The sequence below is a fragment of the Phacochoerus africanus genome, chromosome 4 (assembly GCF_016906955.1).
Source record: "Phacochoerus africanus isolate WHEZ1 chromosome 4, ROS_Pafr_v1, whole genome shotgun sequence".
In the NCBI taxonomy this organism is placed as follows: Eukaryota; Metazoa; Chordata; class Mammalia; order Artiodactyla; family Suidae; genus Phacochoerus; species Phacochoerus africanus.
The window spans coordinates 22,974,579-22,995,422 of record NC_062547.1 but is presented as its reverse complement, the minus strand read 5'-3'; the positions used below and the strand labels follow the sequence as shown (position 1 = coordinate 22,995,422).

At 38.5% G+C, this 20,844-nt stretch overlaps 1 protein-coding gene across 4 annotated transcripts in view; it reads right to left on the bottom strand.

Annotated features, from left to right (window-relative positions):
* The window catches only part of LRRC4C (leucine rich repeat containing 4C), a 169,249-nt gene that overhangs the window by 110,752 nt on the left and 37,653 nt on the right, over window positions 1-20,844 (bottom strand). For 3 of the 4 annotated variants that reach the window (XM_047775952.1, XM_047775953.1, XM_047775955.1), the window contains one exon: window positions 12,492-12,572. The exons of the other annotated variant lie outside the window; for it this stretch is intronic. The gene's annotated coding sequence lies outside the window, so the exon portion shown is untranslated. The remainder of the gene's footprint in view (window positions 1-12,491; window positions 12,573-20,844) is intronic. 4 annotated transcript variants of the gene reach the window in all.

Genomic DNA, 20,844 nt, shown 5'->3' with positions numbered 1-20,844 from the left:
ACAGATATCTTTTAAAAATAAATACCTTATAAGGAACAATAGGATTCATTTCACTTATGTTTAGGAATTAATAAGTGACTCTTTAAAGAGTATGGACCAGAAAGAAATTTCCAGAACCCTTGGAATATGATCAGAGGTAACATACATTATTGCGATGTCATTTACTTCTTCTCAATGACTGATGTCAATGAATAACAATATCAATGAATAATGTATTTATGGTGAAGTATGAATCTCCCATCCATATCCTGAACTGTTGGATGTTTGAAAGGGACTCTGGGATTCAACTCTCCTTAGAAGCATAAAATATCAGTGATGGGAGGGAAAGAGAAATTCAGCAATGTGGAAATGTGTATGAGGATGTTTTTGAAGTTCATAGATCAATAGAATTTAAAATTAGTATTCTATGTTAAAGGGAAACATTTTCCACTCACAAAAAAAGGGAAAACATAGTGATAACACTTAATAACCAAGTCACTGACAATTTTCTGAGCCTTCTCTTCACGCACTGCTGCCTAGCAACTTGAAAATTGTTTTCTTATCCTACTAATTTTGGGCATAAGGGGTCTGTGTGCATTTGTTTACCTAAAAGGGAGAGGAAGGAAACTAGAAGAGGATGAGGAGAATCTGATGACCTGCAGGCTGTGGGCTGTAGGCAGACACTGAGCACAGACTGAGACTTGGGGACTTCAGTTGGGGTGATTTTTGTGGGTCATGATATATTTAACGGGCATTAGACATAGAGAAGGAGAAATCATTCTGTGAGAGGAAGGAACATAATGAATTTGTCCTGGGCAGAATGGATTTGAGATATCTATGAAACATCTACCTGCAGATTGCCGAAAGTCAGATGTAAATAGGATTCTAGGAAAGGGAAAGTGACGACAATTACTGATAGTCTTTGGGTTGTCTTTAGCACGCGGGTGGTAGATGAAGACAAGAGGGTGAATAAAAAATACTTAGAAATAAGTGCTCCTCTATTTAATTTCTATTTTTCTCTATTTAGTTTAATGATACACAAATACATACATAATAATGGACCATATCTGGGAGGGTGGATGCCTTCTTACTTTAGAAGGATGGGCTGCATGTAGTTCCCACCATTTTTATTGCAATTACTTGCCTTCATGTTTGTTCGTCTCCAAGACTCTACAATTCTTAAGGGCAGATTATAGTAGTTGGCACAGAGTAAAGCTCCAGTGAACATTTGTTTAAATAATGAATGAAGGAATGAATGGGTAAATGAGAGAAAGCAGGATATAGAAACTGTGCCAAAACCTCAACTCATATCAAGTCATAGTATCAAGGCTAACATTCAACTTTTGATTTATGGTACCTTCCCAGAACATAAATAACCCACTCGCCTCCCTAAAAAAAGTGCAAAACCAAACCATTTTTACCAAAGATGTCTATAAGGGTATATGTTCTTTTGAATATCACCGTGCAATAATCAATAGCTAACATAGTGTATATATGTACTTATGGGTACATATAACTGTGTACTTTGTAACTGTGTATGTAATTAAATATCAAAGTATCAACATATATAAATTTGTAAGACCATAGCATCTATTGTGGTAATAAAATTTTACCTAAATCATATATGTATATTTTAAATACGTTAAATATTATGTGCTAGATGCTAAATCAAGCACTTTTTTTAAATGATCTCATTTAGTTCTCCCAATCACCCCATAAGTGAGAAATTATTATATGTATTTAGACACACATTTTAGAAATGGACACATATAGACCACTGAATAGGTTTTACAGATGTTCAAAATAGAACGTCCAATTTTCTAAATCTGTCATTCGAGACACTATACAATTGAGTTGCATGTCTATATTTGATGTTCACACAATTCATATTTCACATGAGATATAGTTTGCATGCATAGTTATAGATAAAGTACCTTATTTGAACATATAAAGTTTTGTGTTTTTTAACAGGGCACTAGTCGTTAAGAACAAGACTGATTAAGTCAACTTTTTTAGATCTTCCCTATAATGCAAAAAACAAAATGAAAGGCCACTTCTACTCAATATCAACTTTCTCTGTGAGATAGGACAAATGAAATTTTCTGCTACGCATGATGGCTTATTGAGGTAGAAATTTCCTGCTGCCAATAAATTAAGGTACATCAATTTAGACCACTTCCTTGTAAGGGACAGTGCAGGGTAAAAATCACTTGTTATGAAAATTTGCTGATTAAGTGCAATAACGGATAGTTTTAAAGCATTATATGAACACAACTTCATTTTTATTACTGCTGTACATTTGTATTTTTGCTCCTTTGGAAATAGACTATTCATCAATTGTAATCCTCTGGAATGTAACCAATAACAAAGTAGAAGGCAAACAAGCCGAAACAGACAAAATTAATCTTTCCAAGTCCAAAAACTAAGTATCAGCCTTCCTCTCACAGGGGACTTTTAGGTCTTATCTCTCAGAGACTGTTTACTTCTGTTAGAGACACATTTTGAACGGGTTTCATCAGGTCTGAACAGGACCACTGCAGTAGAATTCTCACTGGCGTCTCTGACTTCATTCTTTCCTAATTCTAAGCCATCCTTCACATGAATATATGTCATATTCATGAGCTGAAACTTTCTAGTGGCTATTGTCTATTAAATAAAGTTGGCCTTGTACATGTTTTACAATTACTACATGTGAATGAGCCCTCAACTCTCTTTCTAGCCTCATCAGTATGACCACCAACCTGGATTTTTTTCCACAGTCTCTAGTCATATTGGGTTTAAAAAAAAAATGCCTCCATTTAATGCCATGCCATGTCCAAAATCAGGACCTTTACACATGCTCTTACACCTATTTGTACTGTTTGTTCTCTTTGCCTTGCTAATGCCACTCACATCTCAGACTGCCCCATGAAGGCCTGTTTTATATCCCATGCTAAAGGAGCTTGCCCTGAGGTACAGTCACTGATGCTGTCTTAGCACAGATCGTATTTGAATGAAAAAATTATTTAACTGGCATTTATTTAATTGTCTTCAACGTTTTCCTCTGCTAAATCGTAAACTCCAAGAAAGGATTGTTTAGTTTGACTCACTAAGATACCATAGAGCACGTTCAATAAACATTGATCAACTAATCAAATATGGTTATGTAGACAAGTCAAGATAGACTACAAGAGTCAGACAGCTGATGTTTTGATAGGAAGGAAGCAAAAACAACATGTGTGCTTATATGTGTGTGTGTGTATGTGTGTGTGTGTGTGTATACTTAAAGTGAAGAAAAGAATGAAACAGTCCAGCAGCCTACAGTAAGAAAAATCCTCTTACCTCAATAATTTAAAAAGCTTCATGTATCACAATGTAGTACAGGAAACAATAGCATGAGACAAAGCTCCTGACTTAACAATGAAATGTTAAAAAGTATTTAGTACTCGTTTAAAAATGAGCAAGGGTTTTAAAATACAATTTTAGAAGAATTTTCAGTACTTTAATCATTAAGAAAAAAACAAAACAATGGGCTGGTATTTCAAAAGGTAGGGCTCAGTTACTTAGAAAATATACCTGTTATACTTTATCTGAAAATACTGAGTAAATGAATAAGAAGAGCTAACAACTGTCTGCTTCTAAGTACTTTATACTTAAACCCTCATTTAAACCATATAGAAACTCGAGAAGATGCATACTACTTACACTCTCCTCTGAGAGAGGCAGGAACTGAAACCCAGAGAGTTCTAAGGCATTTGCTCAAGGTCGCACAGTTAATAAGCAGAGGGAAATAAGACTTAAATTTCTCTGATCTGGAGGCAGTTCTTTCTGACACCCATTCAGCAATGATCTTTGAAGGTATCAAAAGAAAATACTGACTTTTTAACCAAACTTTATCATTTTTCGGCTAAAATTGTTGAGCAGATATCTACGAATGCCAAGGACACTGCTAATCACTTTTTTGGGGGGGGGGTAGATACCCCAGAAATGGGATTGAACCTGCGCCACAGCAGTGACTTGAGCTGCTGCAGTGACACCAGATCCTTAACTCATGGTGCTACAAGGGAACTCCGCTAATCACCTTGTATGCATCTGTCATTTAATCTTCAGAACAACCTATGGAGCGTTATCATTATTTCCAATTTATAAGTAATTGAATTAAGACTTAGAAAGTGTGATCTCCCAAAGTCAAGCCATAATCCAGAACTGAACCCCAGCTCAACTGACTCCAAAGATTGAGCTCTTACAGGAGTTCACCTATCTACCAAGAGAAGACCCTTTTATAGAGGTCAATTTTGTTGCTACTGGTATTTTGAACCAAATAATACTTGGGGCTGCCCTATGCATTAAGGGCTGTTTAGCACATCTCTGCCTTCACCTCCTCCCAGTCACAACAATAAAATAACTCTGTACTCGGACCATTGCCCCTTAGGTGAGGAGGCAAAAGTGCTTCTGACTGAGAACCACTGGTACTAGACAACAGATTTTTGCTATAAATGCTCCTAAATAAAGACTGAACACATTCCTACTGCTTAATCTGTATCTCCCAACTTTATTCCAGCTACAGTGCTTTTGCTACAATATACATTCTTCATGCAAGTTAAAACACACAGTTTAGGTTGAAGGGTTTTGGGGATATATTTTGGCTTCATGGATGATCCATACACTTAGAAAACACCTAATACCTTATATCGGGACAAGCATTGGTTACCTTTAAACAGGTCAGACAGATATTTTCTAGTCCTGTGTCATTTGGCAATTTATTTAACATCTCTCTAAGCCCCCTGCTAAAGTGGCACTGATAATGGGTGCCTTCTTCTCATAATTATGCAGATTAAATGAAGAGATCCTGGTGGAACATTTAGCTTAATACTAATCGTAATGAATGCCCAATTAATGTTCATAATTATACTATTATCATTACTATTATTTGTGTAATTTTCATAGTTTGCCTTTCTAGCTCATCTTCAAAATCTCAGAAACCATCATACTCTCTCTCCAGATTCACTAAAAATATTTACTTAGAGGCCATAACATATGCCCAAATGCCAAAGCACATTCCTTATGTGGATGTAACTTAAAGTCAATGGAAGTTGAAAGTCAAAGCACAGAAAGCAATGGTTGAGAGGAAGCATTTGATAATGAAAACCCAAATACACAAGTCTGTGGACAGGGCATATTACAGTTATAGTAATCAGATACAAATAGTGAAAATTGTTTTCATGGTAAGAAAAACTTTCAGAAAACTACAGATTTTTGTTCTTCCATGCCTTACACATCAACATGACACTTTTTGGGGGCTCTTCTGTTATTTTTACGTAAAAGAGTTTTAATAGAAACTCATGTACCAAACATCCAAAGAAAACGTCTAGACTTTCTGGCAACATGTCAACCCAACACCATGGAGCTCCTCATGCCTCTAAGCCTAAACGTACTTGTGTGCCCTTATTTGTATTTTTTAAAATCTTATTTTCCCACATACTATAGATCTCTCCAATTGCATACGCTTTGCTGTTTGTATGGTTAATGCCAGAAAGCTACCTCCATGTTTGACGATACTGATCATAAATGCTGAGATATTTATAAAGGACAACCATCCAACAAAGAGCTGTTAGGATGCTCAGATTCATTCTGTCCTTCGTGGAAAAGGAAAAGTTCCATCATTCTGGGAAATGACAGCTGCCACAAGGTCACTGGTTCAAGAAAGGATGTTCTAAGTCCTAGGCTTAGTTTGTAAACACATGTTGACCTCTACTGAAGAAAACAAAGCAGAGAGCATGAACACAAGAGAACATAAGGAGTTTTTAAATCTCAAGTTATTTTAGATGAAAAAGGGACTCTCCAAAGGGAATAGCAGCTATTGGTTTAAGAAGCTATAGGTCCCGCCAAATTGTAATATAGCCCTAAATACTCCCCTGTAATTATTGTTTTCCTCATATGACTGCTCAGCTCTCATAGGCGATAACTTTAAAATTTCATCTTTATTCTCCCAGAACTTGGGATATTCAACAGCACTTAACAGTATCTATTGATTCTTTCTTGCTCAGACATCGAGACGCCTAGACTCTCCAGCACCCTCCCTGCTAGAATCCCCACAGTTAGATGGGGCCAGATGACTTCTGGCCAATGGATTGGAAATGGAATATGGGTTACACTGGGGGAAGGAGACAGAGATCTTCAGGTCTCTCATCCCCGGTGACGAAAATCTGGGAGCCACAGGCTGAGAAGGAAAAGATATAGGATAGAAAAGCAGGCTGGTCCCCTGTCACATCACGTGAGAGGGAGCTGCCCTGGAGAACAAGGCCCATGGTAACCTTAGCAGGCACAAAAAATAAGCTTGGGTTGGGTTCACCCACTGGGATTTTAGAGGCAATCTCTTATCACAGCAGATTTCAAACAATCCTGACCAGTACAACACCCAACACAGTTCCTAGTACGTAGATGTGCTTGAGATGTAGCTCTTTAGAGAATGAACGGGCAGAACTGAGAACACATTTTACCAGGAATACCTAAGTCTAGAGACGGATTATAAAGGGGAAAAAACACCCCACAGTCATCCATTTCTGCATATTAAGCATGTCAGACTATATATCAACTGGCTAAACAGTTCAGGGACTACCCAGCACGGTTCCGAATTGCTGACTAAGGAACAGGCAGGTCACATTCGTGTAAAAGAGTATTCCCACCACAAAGCTGCCCGTATGTATGAGGAGGGTTCAAAATTTCAAAAATGGATAAAGGAAATCTGGTTTAAAACGGAGTCAGGAAGTCAGGATAGGAAAGCTCTCACATAGGTACCCCTCATGTCTAAATTTATAAGATCCTCAGGAAGAGAGAAACTTCCACCGCAGGCATTCCCATGGTGGTGAAGTGGGTTAAGAATCCAACTTCAGGCGCTCGAGTCGCTGCTACAGAGTCTTGGGTTGGATGCCCAGCCTGGTGCCCTGGGTTAAGGATCCAGCATTGCTGCAGCTGTGGTGTAGGTCACAGATGTGGCTTGCATTCAGCCCCTGGCCTGGGAACTTCCATATGCTGTGGATGCAGCCAAAAGAGACAGAGAGAGAAGAGAAGAAAAAATAAAGAAAAAGAAAGGAAAGGAAAGAAGAAAAGAAAAGAAAAGAAACCACAACCCTGAACTCTTCTTTTCCCCAGTAAACTTCTGCTCAAAACAACCCTCCTTGGTTTCTTCCCAAACCTAATAAAAGTTAGTCCCCCCTTTATTTCTTTAAAATTCGCCTATGGTTCTCCATAGTTCCCCTGCCCTGGATCTTAATTAGTGTGCTATTTCTAAATCAATTCATCTCTGTATAACAAAAACTGCCATTCGTTTTGATTCAGGTCAACAAAACGAATGAAGAGAAAAATCTGGCTGGAAGGGAGTGGAACTGCAGCTTTTAGTCACTTCTCATCCTTACTCTGCCTTTTATCTAAATGGCTTATCTTGGTATAGTTCAAGCTACTCTGTGAACAAAGAAGGGTGGCACTTTCACTGTAGCCACCACTGTCCCGTGATTTTAGCCTGGTGGTAGAGAGCAGTAGGAGATCAGAGAGCTGCCTCAGCTCTGATGGTATGCTCCTGCATGACTTTGATCTCTAATTTGAACCTCCCTGTCTCTCTGGTTGCCCAGTGGTAAAGCTCCATGATGTCCCCAACACAAGGTCATGGCAAGGACTGAGCAGCACCATGCATATAAAGGAGCTAGCAAAATGTTTGCTACATGTTGGCACCCAACAAATATTGGTTTCATTTCCTCATCCCATTTCCCTTCTTTTCACATCCTTCTCTTCTACTTTCCCTATAATTCCTTTTCATATCTTGCTTGGGTGCTTGTTTATTGTTTGTTTAAACTCAGAAACAAAGGGGATGATGCTGGATGATGGTCGTCAGAACACCTTCTCAGGACGAAATATCGGATGTCGGGGACGTTTGATTATTACCTGGAATTTGTAATTAACAGCAAGTTACAAGAACCAAAATAATGATACCTTATAGCATCAACATCAGAACATACGAAGAAGAGAAGGGAAGTGAAAGAATAAGCAACGACAAAACAAAAGACAAAGGGTACAAAGCAACCTGTGAACAGCCACAGCTGAAGGGAGTTTTAAAAAATTAGTCTCACAGAGTCACTCTTGTCTCTAGTTTCCTGAATTTTAATTAAATCAGGTAAATTTAAAACACAATTTTAGGACAGGGGATTCATCACTTTGCCCACTGGAATGCAAAAGGATCTGAAGTTTATATGATCGACTCTCCATATCCATGGGGATATTGGTTCCAGGATTCCCAAGCAAACCGAAATCCTCAGATGCTCCAGTCCCTTATGTATATAAACATTTATATAAATGGCATATATGGAGTTCCCATCATGGCTCAACGACTAACGAAACTGACTAGCATCCATGAAGATTCAGGTTTGATCCCTGGCCTTGCTCAGTGGGTTAAGGATCTGGCGTTGCCGTGAGCTGTGGTGTAGGTTGCAGATGCAGCTCGGATCCGCGTTGCTGTGGCTGTGGTGTAGACTGGCAGCTACAGCTCTGATTCGACCCCTAGCCTAGGAACCTCCATATGCCAGTGGTGTGGCCCTAAAAAGCAAAACAAACAAACAAAAATAAATAGCATATATAAATGTCATAGTATTTGCATATAACTTTCACTCATCTGCTAGTAAATTTACTTTTTTTTTTTGTCCACTCCAGCAGCATGTGGAAGTTCCTGGACCAGGAATCAAACCCATGCCACAGCAGCCACCCAAGCCACTGCAGGGACAATACCAGATCCTTAGCCCACTGTGCCACCAGGGAACTCTTCTTCCTATATACTTTCAATCATCTCTAGATTACCTGTAATACCTAATACAATGTAAATGCTATGTAAACAGTTGCCAGAGTGGCAAATTCGAGGTTTTCTTTTTGAAACTGTCTGGAATGTTTTTTTCTAAATATCTTTGCTCTGTGGTTGGTTGAATCCTTAAGTGTGGAACAGGCAGACACAGAGGGCTGACTGTACAGCAGCCCTCACTTCACATTGTTCATCTGTGCTCTTAAGAGAGTATTTTCAATGGGTCACCATCAAGGAGATAGAATGGCATTTTCAAATACTTCCTCATTTCTCTAAGCCAGTCTCAGCCAACACAGTCAATATCCAATAAGAACAAACACGTCACACTCTAATTCCTCAAGTAGACACTGCTCTATCCAACTGTTTCTTGATATATTCAATTTTGAATGTATTTCACCTACTCATTATGACCCTAAGTGTACTCTTGGATTTGTAAAAGCTAATGTTCTTTAATTATCCTCACTCCTATCTGCACTTGATTCTCAGACCACTTTGACTGTAGCAATCCCAGCCCCATCCTACCCACGCAATGACACCAGCTAGGGCAATTAGCAATCAGACAAGAGTTGCAGAATTATTTTTCTTTTTACATGGCTAAGTACCAGCATATCAAAGACAAAGAAAAAGCTTCTTTATAACCAACTGACATTGAAAAGAAACTCTCATGGCAAAATTTATTTGAAAAGGAACTTAAATTCACACATATTAGAGAAATGGACATCCTTACTACATCTGAATGTTGGAGTTGTAAAGCAGGATCACTTGATGCATAAATGACTTAATACGGAAATATGCTTTTAAGGCACTTGGAAGTCATTTCTCCCTCTCCCCTCCCTGATTCGTGTATTTTCTGAAGTGCTATGTTCCATATGCTGAGAGGAAGACCTTCCATAAAAGGTGATCATTTATCCTGCAGATGCCAAAGGACGAGGCCCCATGAGGGGGAAAAAAAAAAAATCAAAGTTTGAGAGAAGCAACATCTACAACACTGCCCTGGTATGTCCACTCTTACCTCCAACAAGAAGCTCTGGGCATTAAATTCCAAAGAATATTTTAATTTCGTCCTGTGTTAGTCAAATTACACCAACCTATGTCTCTTTGCTCTTGCTCTTCTTTTGCAGCCCTACAATATAACAAAGACTTTGCCTCAAGCTATCTTCTGGCCTCCATGTGCAAATGACCCTGTTCCAAACCCCTCTCCTTCACCAAGTCTGCCTAAACTCCCTTTCCCAGCAGAGCTGATTTCTATTTCTTTGACATCTCTAACATGATTATTTCCAGATCTTTTTTTTTAAGTTCAGTCTGCCTTGTGTTTGGTTATTATGTCTGTCGATTATGTCAGTTTGTCTAAAGGAAAAAATGGGACTAACGTTCATGATCCCTATGCCGCTCCCAGAGCTTAGTCCACTACTTTGTAACTTAGTAAATGTGGGTTGACTTATATTGAAAACATCAAAAAGAGAGGAACATCGCATATGGTTTCTTCCCATGTCATATTTATATTAGGGAAGGGAGTGACCCAAATCATTGTAAATGTACAACGTGCTAAAGGAGAGTCAGACAACCCACCGCGCATCTGAAATTCTTTTTTTTTTTTTTTTTGTCTCTTTGCCATTTCTTGGGCAGCTCCCGCGGCACATGGAGGTTCCCAGGCCAGGGGTCCAATCGGAGCTGTAGCCTCCAGCCTACGCCAGAGCCACAGCAACGGGGGATCCAAGCCACGTCTGCAATCCACACCACAGCTCACGGAAACGCCAGATCCTCAACCCACTGAGCAAGGCCAGGGATTGAACCCGCAACCTCATGGTTCCTAGTTGGATTCGTCAACCACTGAGCCACGACGGGAACTCCGCATCTGAAATTCTTAAGGCAGAATTCAATGACCTCTATTAGACAATCTCTGCTAAAGGAACAAAAAGAACTCAACTTCCTTCCTAATGTGCTAGTTCCCTAGATCTTATTTATTCCAATTTATGCTGTATATAAACCTTTTTCTAGCTGCTGTCAGCCAGAAATTTCAGCCAATAGAGACAGAATCCTTTCTCAACACTTAACAATAAACCCAGAAAGTGCAGAAAATGTGGTAAGGAGGGGGTTGCTGGGTGGTATTCCCTTGATATATGAATCCTAACAAACATGTGAACAAATTGATTTCTTTCCTGGTAAGATACTTATTTTACTTTTGGCTGCGCCTATTAATCTGATGGAATAGGATCTTGCCGCTCAAACTGTTGGAGAGGAGCAGCAATAATATCAGATGGAAGATTTTTGGAAATGCAGACTTTCAGACCTCACCCCAGACCTACTGAATCACAGTTTGCATTTTAACAATATCCTCAAGCAACTCAAAAGTACATAGCATCTTAAGAGGCATCAGCCTTGGCTATTCTAGCAGCAATATTTCATTTGCATCCTGGTAGTCTCTTTGTTCTAAGCCATGGTTTTATTGGAAAAGGAAAGTATTTGCTTCCCACACTCTCTCCTTCCCAGCCCCTCACTGGGTTCTGTATACCCATTCATTTACTTTAATACACATTATAAAAAGAAAAAAAGGACTTCTATTATGTTTTATTGTACACATTTCTTTCATATATAATTCTTATAATATTTGATCCTTGTAATATCCCTGTAAACACTACTATATACAATTTGTCAAATGTCATGCAGGTAATAAATGTCTTGAGAACTACATGCCCAGTGGTGTAAAGATGTTTCCCCATGACTAACACAGTCTTCAAATCTCAGCATTCTCTGTATTGTAAGCTGTCCTTTAAAAATAAATTAAGTTCACATACTTAACAGAGGGGTGTGGATATTTAATGTGCCAAACAGATGGAATTTGAAAAAACTAGAAAGATTCGCATCATGAGTTTAGGGGAAAGAAACAGAAAATGTACATTATATCTCATGCTCCTCCTACCTCACCCCCCTCCCCAATTCCATGGAGACAATGACTTGAAATGCCAGGTCTATCCCACTCTTAAATCATTTGCCCTTGGTGCTCTGCTCCTTTCATACAGAGACACAAAACATGCACACTCTTGATGAAAGCTTTTCTAGCTGCCATTACATAATGGATGTGCTGTCAGTTTGTCTAAAATGTGTCTGCTGAAAACATGAGAGGGAAAAAAAAAAGTCAATCCTTGTTTACAAACAATAGCATTTTCAACTAACTAACACCTGACTTGGGCATTGTTATCTTACATGGCATAACCTCTTCAGCATCTTTACTCATTCATGTGACTCGAACTTTTCAGTGAGGAGTAAAACCACGTAAGGCAGTAATAATTACAAACACATATTATAGTTCTACTAAGCAGTTGTTTGTAGTGTTAGGATGTGCTAGAAGACACTAGCATACTCAAAACCAGGGTGCATTTTCCAAACGTTTAATACAAATCTATGCCCTATATTGAGGTGTCTGTACACAATGCAAAATATTAAGGAGAACGTCAGCCTTCATCAGAATGCTTGAACACTGTTGCTTAGACACTAAAATGCATCCTTTTTTGCAAAAGCTTCTTGATTTTCGCAAAGTGGAAATCACACTAGTAGTTAGGAGTCTAAAATTAAAAATCGCATAAGTAAAATATTAGAATCAGAAGGAATTTTAGAGAGATCCTGTAGACCTACCCCTCATTTCCATTTTGCATATGTGGAAAGAGAAGTGGAAATAGGCTGCACAACTTACCACAGGTTCCACTTCTGTCTGTCACTGACTAGCTGGGTAACTCTGGGTACGTGTCCTCTCTCTCAGCCTCAGTTTCTTGATCTGCAAAATGAGGTGATTGGACTTGGTGACGGAAGATCCCATACAGCCTGGAAACGCCATTATTCTGCAAGCAAGGATTCACATCCCAGAACATCCCCCCTCCAAAAGCAACATACAGGAAGATGAAAAAATATTTAAGTGGCACTTGGCACTACTGGCGTTCCAGCTTATTGACACTGTATCTCAGCTTGAGACTTCAGAACCTCCCAGGTTGCCATGCCCACCACAGACAATCAGAGCAGGAGAGAATGGCTGTTGGTATAGTCTTTGCCTGAGAAGCGTGGCAACTGAAAATCAGTCCAGAGTGATGGTAAATCCTCTCCTCCCCCTCCTAGCATCGGCTGACTCCTTCTGTCTGGGCTTTGTCTCAGGGATTTCTCCTCAAGGTTCCCTGGAGCCCTAGGGATCCAGCCCTTGACCTAACCCCAGACAAAGATGCATTTCCTCCTGGAAGAGTCCCTGCCTGGACAAGTCATTCAAAATCAACCTTAAAAAGGACTCTAGGCTCCAGGGAGCTGCACATTTTAGCATCTTTTAATCAGCTGTCTGGCCTTGTCTAGTCTGTAGTGAGACCTTTTTTATTTTACTACAATTTTATTATGTTAATAAACAAAGAGTTGGTATGCTTGGTGAAAAAGGCAAATGCAGCCTTTGAATGGAGGACTTGTCAAGATTATTGGTCATACTTTAACTACAGTCACTTGTCTCCCATTCTTCATTCTTATATAGAGTACTATCATTGAAATAGCTTCTATTTACTTTTTAGTGAGTTTCTCTCCTTCCCTTTTTTTAATTGTCATTATTTTCTAATGAACAACCAGGAAGTCAGGCCATAGGTTAGGTTTTTAAAGGGGCATAAAATATAACAGTTTAACAAGGCAGAACCCATATATTACATATACAAAAGTGGGCACTGCCAATGACCCTATCAACAAAGTTAATCGTTAAACCAAAGTTTAATTGATTGGGCTCAATTTAATGATATACCCAGTGAACCTGAACCATTGTGTCCTATTAGCAGTAACACATTTACGAAGGTCTATATCTGCATCTAAATAATGGTAGGCAAAATGTGGTCAACCAAGAGAAGAATAATTTCATAAACAATATCTAATCCAATAAATATCTAGCACTATTATTATCATCTGTTATTTACAGAGTTCTTATTATATGTTGGTCACTCTCCTACACTCTTTATATGATTGCATAGCTCTAATCTCATAGAAACACTAGGCTGTTACCCTATCAAAAGACTTGGTGATGAGAAAGAGTCAAATAGTGGACTTCAAGAAGGGTTAGCTTGTTGAAAACATGATCATAAATTTTTTGATTGGCTATATTAGGGAAAACCAAGAAGGAAAGGTATAGGAAAACTGAGTTTGGCTCAAGTCCCATCTCTAGGAACTGAAGAGACAATATTCCATGCCTGCATGGAGCCTGTTTATTAGTAAAGATATTCAGCATCAGGATTCTGTGGCCAGCTCTCAGGGATGCTCTAGAAAGGGATTCTGGGAATTCCTACTGCAGCTCAGTAGGTTAATGTTTCAGCATCTCTGTGAGGACGCAGGTTCTATCCCTGGTCTGGCTGAGTGGGTTAGGGATTTGGTGCTTCTGAAAGCTGTGACCTAGGTGTGGCCATAGAAATTCTAAAAAATGAAAGGAATTCTGGCAATGGATGAAAGTATTGGGGAAGCACTAAGGACCTGCCAGCTCTGAAATTCTGGATAAAAACAATACTGTGAACATTGAGAGCACAGTCTTACACAAACACATAACAAATTAATACATGGATGAACAATCTTAGAAACTTATGCTTGCATGTGCCTCAGTTACAGCAGTCCTTACAGTCGGTCTATCTTGTATGAAATCTATGTGTATGCTTTCCTTTTCATTCTTGTTAGATTTTAAGTTCATTGAATCTTAACTCACCACAGACTAAATATTACCCTTGGGAAAATTGCTCATTTTCCTCTTCTGTAATAATGGAACCTGTCATCCAGGGGCATCATAAGGAATACATTGAATTGCATATTTAAAAGATTTAGCCCAGTGCCTGCACTAGGAAGCAGCAAATAAAATTAAACAGAACTTTTTATTAGTATTAATATCACCACTATTATTTACTATTATAATTGAGATTATCACTAAGTCATGGATGAATACCTCAGGCTCAGCATCTTTTATTTATTTATTTATTTATTTATTTATTTATTGCTTTTTAGGGCTGCACTGGTGCCTTATGGAAGTTTCCAAGCTAGGGGTCTAGTCAGAACTGTAGCTGCCAACCTATACCACAGCCACCGCAATGCAGGATCCGAACCACATCTGTGACCTACACCATAGCTCACGGCAACACAGGATCTCAGCATCTTCCTAGTATAAAGCTACTCCTTGCAATGTCTTCTCTGCCCACCAGGAGGGCTAGAATATTGCTCAAGATGCCCAAGTTGTCACACCACAATGGGGAGAGTGGAAAAAGCTAATATTGAGTACCCACTACTCAATATTAGTAGTCAGGCAATAAACGGAAGGATGTTGAATATTCAAAACAATCTTGTGATAGAGATATCATTAGATGCATTTGAAGATGAAGAAAACGGGGGCAAAAAGAAGTCTATTAATCATCAGAAGACACACAGAGGTAGGTTCTTGAGGGGAGACTCTCAGAGCCCACACTGAGAGCCGTGAATGGCACCACCACTATGAGGGAAGCCCTGAATTATGCTCTGGTCTTTTTTTTTTTTTTTTTTTTAAATTCTGTCAGAGAGTCCTTTGAAGGCCTTAATATTCTGGGATTTCCAGATATGCGGATCATTTTATATCACAAATGGCTCTCACTTGGGTTAAGCTCTTTTCCAGAGTTCAAGTTCTAGAAAAGTCTGGAAGAGAGGAAGAGTTAGCAGTCAGCCTGTAAACGCACTAACTGCTCTAGGGGAAGACTGAAGCCAGGATTCGGGGAAAGCTTTCTCCTGCTAGTAGAAAATGATTTTATGTCTTCTCTTAAGAGGTTCTGCACATGCAGCTTAAAATCCACATTTAAAATAAACAAACAAAATCCTCCCTCATAGAGTTATTACCCTGATATTTACATAACCATGAGCCAAAGTTGGCATCAGTGGTAACCGCACACAGTAAGAGCTTTGTGGCATGATTAGTTTACTACGTTTTGCTCATCTTTGCACCCCTACCCAGAATGCTCTCTGCCCTTCCACCCTTCCCTAGGGAAATAATTCTTCATTGTTCTGAGCTAAGCCCTAATGTAACTTCCTCCACAAACTTTTTTCAACACCCCCCCCAACCCCAGTTCTCTTTCCTTTGAATTACCCCAACACTTCATTCATGGCCCTAAAATAGCACTTATCACAGTGCATGCATTATATATTTCTTTACCCTATAGACAAGGTTTTTCAACCTCAGCACTATTGCCTTTTGAGGCTATGTAGTTATTCCTTATAGGGCTACCCTGGGAATTGTAGGGTGTTTAGCAGCATTCTGGGACTCTACTCATTGAAAGCCAATAGCATCTGCCCTTCAATTGTGACAAGTGAATTTGTCTCCAGATATTGTCAAATATCCCGAGTGATGGGCAGTATCACCCCCAGTTAACAGCCACTGCTATTAGCTCATGGGGACCACATGAACAGAACTGTGCTTTTTTTCATCCTTATATACCCAGGAGTATCAGGCCTATAGCAAACAGTTAATTAAAATCTGCTGGTTGGAATCAAATTAGTCTCATTTCCCAATAACTACATACTGTATTATAAAATGCACTAAATTTACACTTCATTCAAAAATAAAACAAAAGGGACTGCTAGATTACACTCTGAAGTCAAAGAAAGATCAAAAGTCATTGGTTTTCAAAGTAAAAAACATAATTTATATATATTTAAGAAGTAACATATATATTCTTATATATGTTACGTATGACAATGACATATATTTAATATATTGTATATGTGTACACACACACACACACACACACACACACACACACACTTAATCACCTTTCCTGGAAATCCACATTCAGAAAACAGGATAAAGGTAACCTAATATCTATAAATATGTCACAGCTAAAATGCTTTTGTTCACTAAAATATGCACTGAATCTCCAGTTTGTTGGGTTTTTTTTTTTTCCCCTCAAAGACCCATTCATGAAAACAGTGATGCTTATTTTGAAATTTCAAAATCAGAGGAACTTGATTAAATTAAAATAGCAGAGACAATATGATATTCTTTCTTCCTGACAAGATATTCATCTCTTCCCAATTTAGTGCAGAACAATTTAAAGTCATCTGACTTTGCTTATTTCTATAGACTAGTTAACCACTTTTTTTTTGTTTTTTGTTTTTTGGCCTGAAAAACAGAACCACTGTCATCTTAACACCAACTTGTGATGAAAGACTTATCTCAGAAGTAAACGGGTCTTGCATATTTTCATTTTTTTCTTAAGGTGAAATTTTAATTAAAGTTCTAAAAGTGAGATAATTTTTTTTTTCAGGTTTAGGTTGCTTCACATTTATCAAAATCAGATACTTTCATTGGGATACAGCCAGCCATAGTGGTGCATTTGGCAAGTCCGGAATCTTTACAAGAAAGAAGTATAAACATAAAACCAGCCCATCCTGAGTAGCTAGAAAGGGGGTCACTCGAAACCAATACACATGATCTCCTACAAACTGGCGAATACCATCACTTTATTGGTTGTCTCCTTTTGGTTTTAATACATTTATTATGCATTTCTTTTTATTCTTGCTGCTATAAAGAGGAAGTAACTAAATTCCAGAACAACTAAAAAAAAAAAATGTATGTTGTCATTTAACTATTCAGTGAATGAAACAAAATTCACCTCAGGATTCTTCTCTGATATAACAGCAAGCACCCCAGAGTACACAGCAATCCCTTTGGCAACCAATGCGCCTTCAAACATCAGCCACATTCACATTCAAACTTAAAACCAGACGCATTTTCAAGCCTCCACAGTCCCTCACCCTCTGGACTGCTCTCAACTCTGTGACCCCAAAGGCCTGAAGCAAGGAAAGTAAAAGTAACCGAATTTCAAGGGAACGTGTGTGTGTAGAACAACTCATTTCAGAGGTTGAGGAGCCTGTATACTTGAGATGACCAAACAACCACCACTTCCACCTCCTCGTTTTCTACCAGCTGGTCTCCTTTTCTCTGATTTCAGCTTAAAGAAATCCCTGGGCTCCAATGAGTTCCTATAATTTAAAAGAGCTGACATCATGCCTCACACAGATTTCAGTTCTTAGGGTGCTTTGACAAGCAAACCATTTTTTACATTTGTACTGCAGCATTTTGTGCTGTGACACAGCAAAGACCATATGTTCATCTGAGCCCCTATTTTGTAGATCCGTCTTGGAAAGCACCTTTGGTGGTCAGTGTCAGGAGGCTTATTTGGCATCTAGTTCAAACCAGCTTCTAACCAGCTGCATGAACTTAGCTTATCAATCTTCAATGAAGCATTTATACCTATGTTCAACCTATCTGTATATATCCATATGTATCTATCTCTTTAATATGTCCATCTATCTCTGTATCTATCTCTGTATCTATCTATCTCCGTATCTATCTTTCTTATTTCACGAAAGCAGAAGACTCGAATGAAATGCTATAGGTGAAAGCGCTGTGTAAACCAGAAGACATTACTCACATCCAGGGATCAAGCAATTATGTACACACACACACACACACACACACACACACAGCACCCCAAGGAACAGTTAGCTCTCAAGACAAATACATCTTAGCCCACACTTAAAGGTTCCAAGTCAGCACAGACTCCATTTTACCCTGATAGGTCTATGAAAAGATCAAATACTGATTCAAGGTTTCCAAGAGGAGACAAAAAATTAAGAAAAGCAACAACAACAGCAATAAAAACTCTTCCTGAAAGTTTTTACTCCATTTTGCTTTCATTCAGGGTTTTTGTGTGGAGCAGAGATGGTTTGAAACCCACAGGATGGCAAAGATAGAATGGTCCCGCTTATCAATGTGTGCCCAGGATCGATTTTACCTGTCCTTATGACCCTAAATACGCAAAATGGAAAACTCCTCTATTGTTGCAGTAGAGAACATCTAACAAATGAAAGTAAAGCAATCAAAAGCTTTATGTAATCTATACATTAAACTATATGGCATGTTTTATGTTTATTCACCTAAACAATGTTTTATCAGAGTACTTTTATATAGACATAACACTGTATAAAACATCAATACTTTCTTTTTGAAAAATAGAGACTTTAGACCCATCTTCCAGACCTCAAGTGACTCTCTGCTACTAAATCAAGTGTTTGCACAAACACTTTAATGATGTCTGAATAAAATTTTAGAGTTGTCTGTGACAAAAGACAGAAAAAAAGAAATTTTACCTAATCCCCAAGTGTATAAAAATGTGCCCTGGCATTTATACAGATAGAAACAAATCTTAAATAACTTTACTATGGTTGGATAAGCATTTCATGTTAAATTCCAAAGTTACCATTCACTTATCACTCTCAATCTGTACTTTCATATTCAGATATCTAAGACTACTTCTGAACTAGGAAAGTCAAAAAAAAGTTATAAATGATTTCAAGTTTGGAATATGTCATTATGAGGGTATTATTAGAAACCAGAGGTATTCCAGAAACGGAATAAAAACCAATTTCCTATTGTTTGTTTGTTTCCTTCTTTACTTGGTATTTTTGGCTAAATACCAAGCAAAGAATCATGTTGGTATACAGATCTGGGATAGAATCGGGCAGATCTTGTTTTGCATCCCAGTTATGATACTTTCTAGCTAAGGGACCTAAGACTTACTACTTAATCTCTATAAATCTGTTACTTTATCTACAAAATAAGAATAAAAGTAACTATCTCAAAATATACTCCTGATGATTACGTAAGATTACCAAGGTCAATGATGTCCTCTGTTTCCCTGTTCTGACTTTTCCTCAAAGGCTCAGGATGGGCATGGTTTGTCTTAAATAAGGACGGTGACAGAAATAAACTGACTTATGCATTATACTCAACCTTGAAAATGCACTCTAGCCTTGAGTTCAAATTCTGGTTTTGGTATAAACCAGGACCTTAAGTGAATCACCTTCCCTGCCTGAGATTTCTCAAGTGTAAAGTGGGAAAGTATTGAGACATCTTATCATGCTGTTTTAAGAACTAAAGGAGTTAAGACCTATAAAGTACCTAGCATACTATATCATTATTTTGAGGTATGCTTTACATTATAAAAAATTTTTCTCCCAGGGTTCCCTTCATGACTCAGCAGTTAATGAACACAACTTGGATCTGTGGGCATGCAGATTCCATCCCTGTCCTCATTCAGCAGGTTAAGGATCTGGCGTGGCCAAGAGCTGTGGTCGCAGATGCAGCTCAGATCCTGCATTGCTGTGGCTGTGGTGCAGGCTGGCAGTTACAGCTCCGATTCAATCCCTAGCCTGGGAACTTCCATGTGCCACAGATGTGGCCCTAAAAAGCAAAAAAAAAAAAATTTTTTTTTACTCCCACTATATAAGCTTTTTACAGTAGCAAATCATGCCCTTTCCCCCATTTGTTAATCTTAAAAGTCACTGTGGAATGACTTCAATTTTTCTGGATCTTATCTTTAGATAAGGACCTTTATCTTTAGATAGAGATAACAGGATAACAGCTGTCTGGGGAGCAAGTTGAAAGTCTGATCTTCCCTGTCTCCTTGTAGGTGACACTTGGGTCCTGGTTGCAGTCTCAGATATGAGCACCAGTGTTGCCAGCCCCCCAAACTAGCAAAGCCCCAAAGCACCAGACAAAGACCCACACCGTCAAGAACAAATCTTCCTTTTTTATCCTAAGTCTTACTGAAAGGATGATAGGGCCAGTGGAATACCACGATGATAGTTGTTTGCACTTTAGTTAAAGTAAGGATTTGAAAACAGATTTTGATGGATGTAAGAGAAAACAGAATAAGAGCCCAAAGGTCTAAGTGAAGTAAATAGGGTGTCATGTACTGGGAGTGAGCAGAATATAGTGAGCCAGTAAGGTTTGAACCACTTGCCACTCATTTCCACACTTCTCTGAAGACGGCCCTGTGAGCAAGGATCAAGAATCCACTGACCAGGCTAATGAAGAAAGGAGATTACAGATCTCTATTTCATAATTTCCTTGCTATATCATTTTTAGATTTTAGCATAATTTCATTGTGCCATATCATTTTTAGATTTGCCTGTACTACTTACCTTTTTTTTTTTTTAAGTGTGACACATCATACAGTTTCTTAAATTAT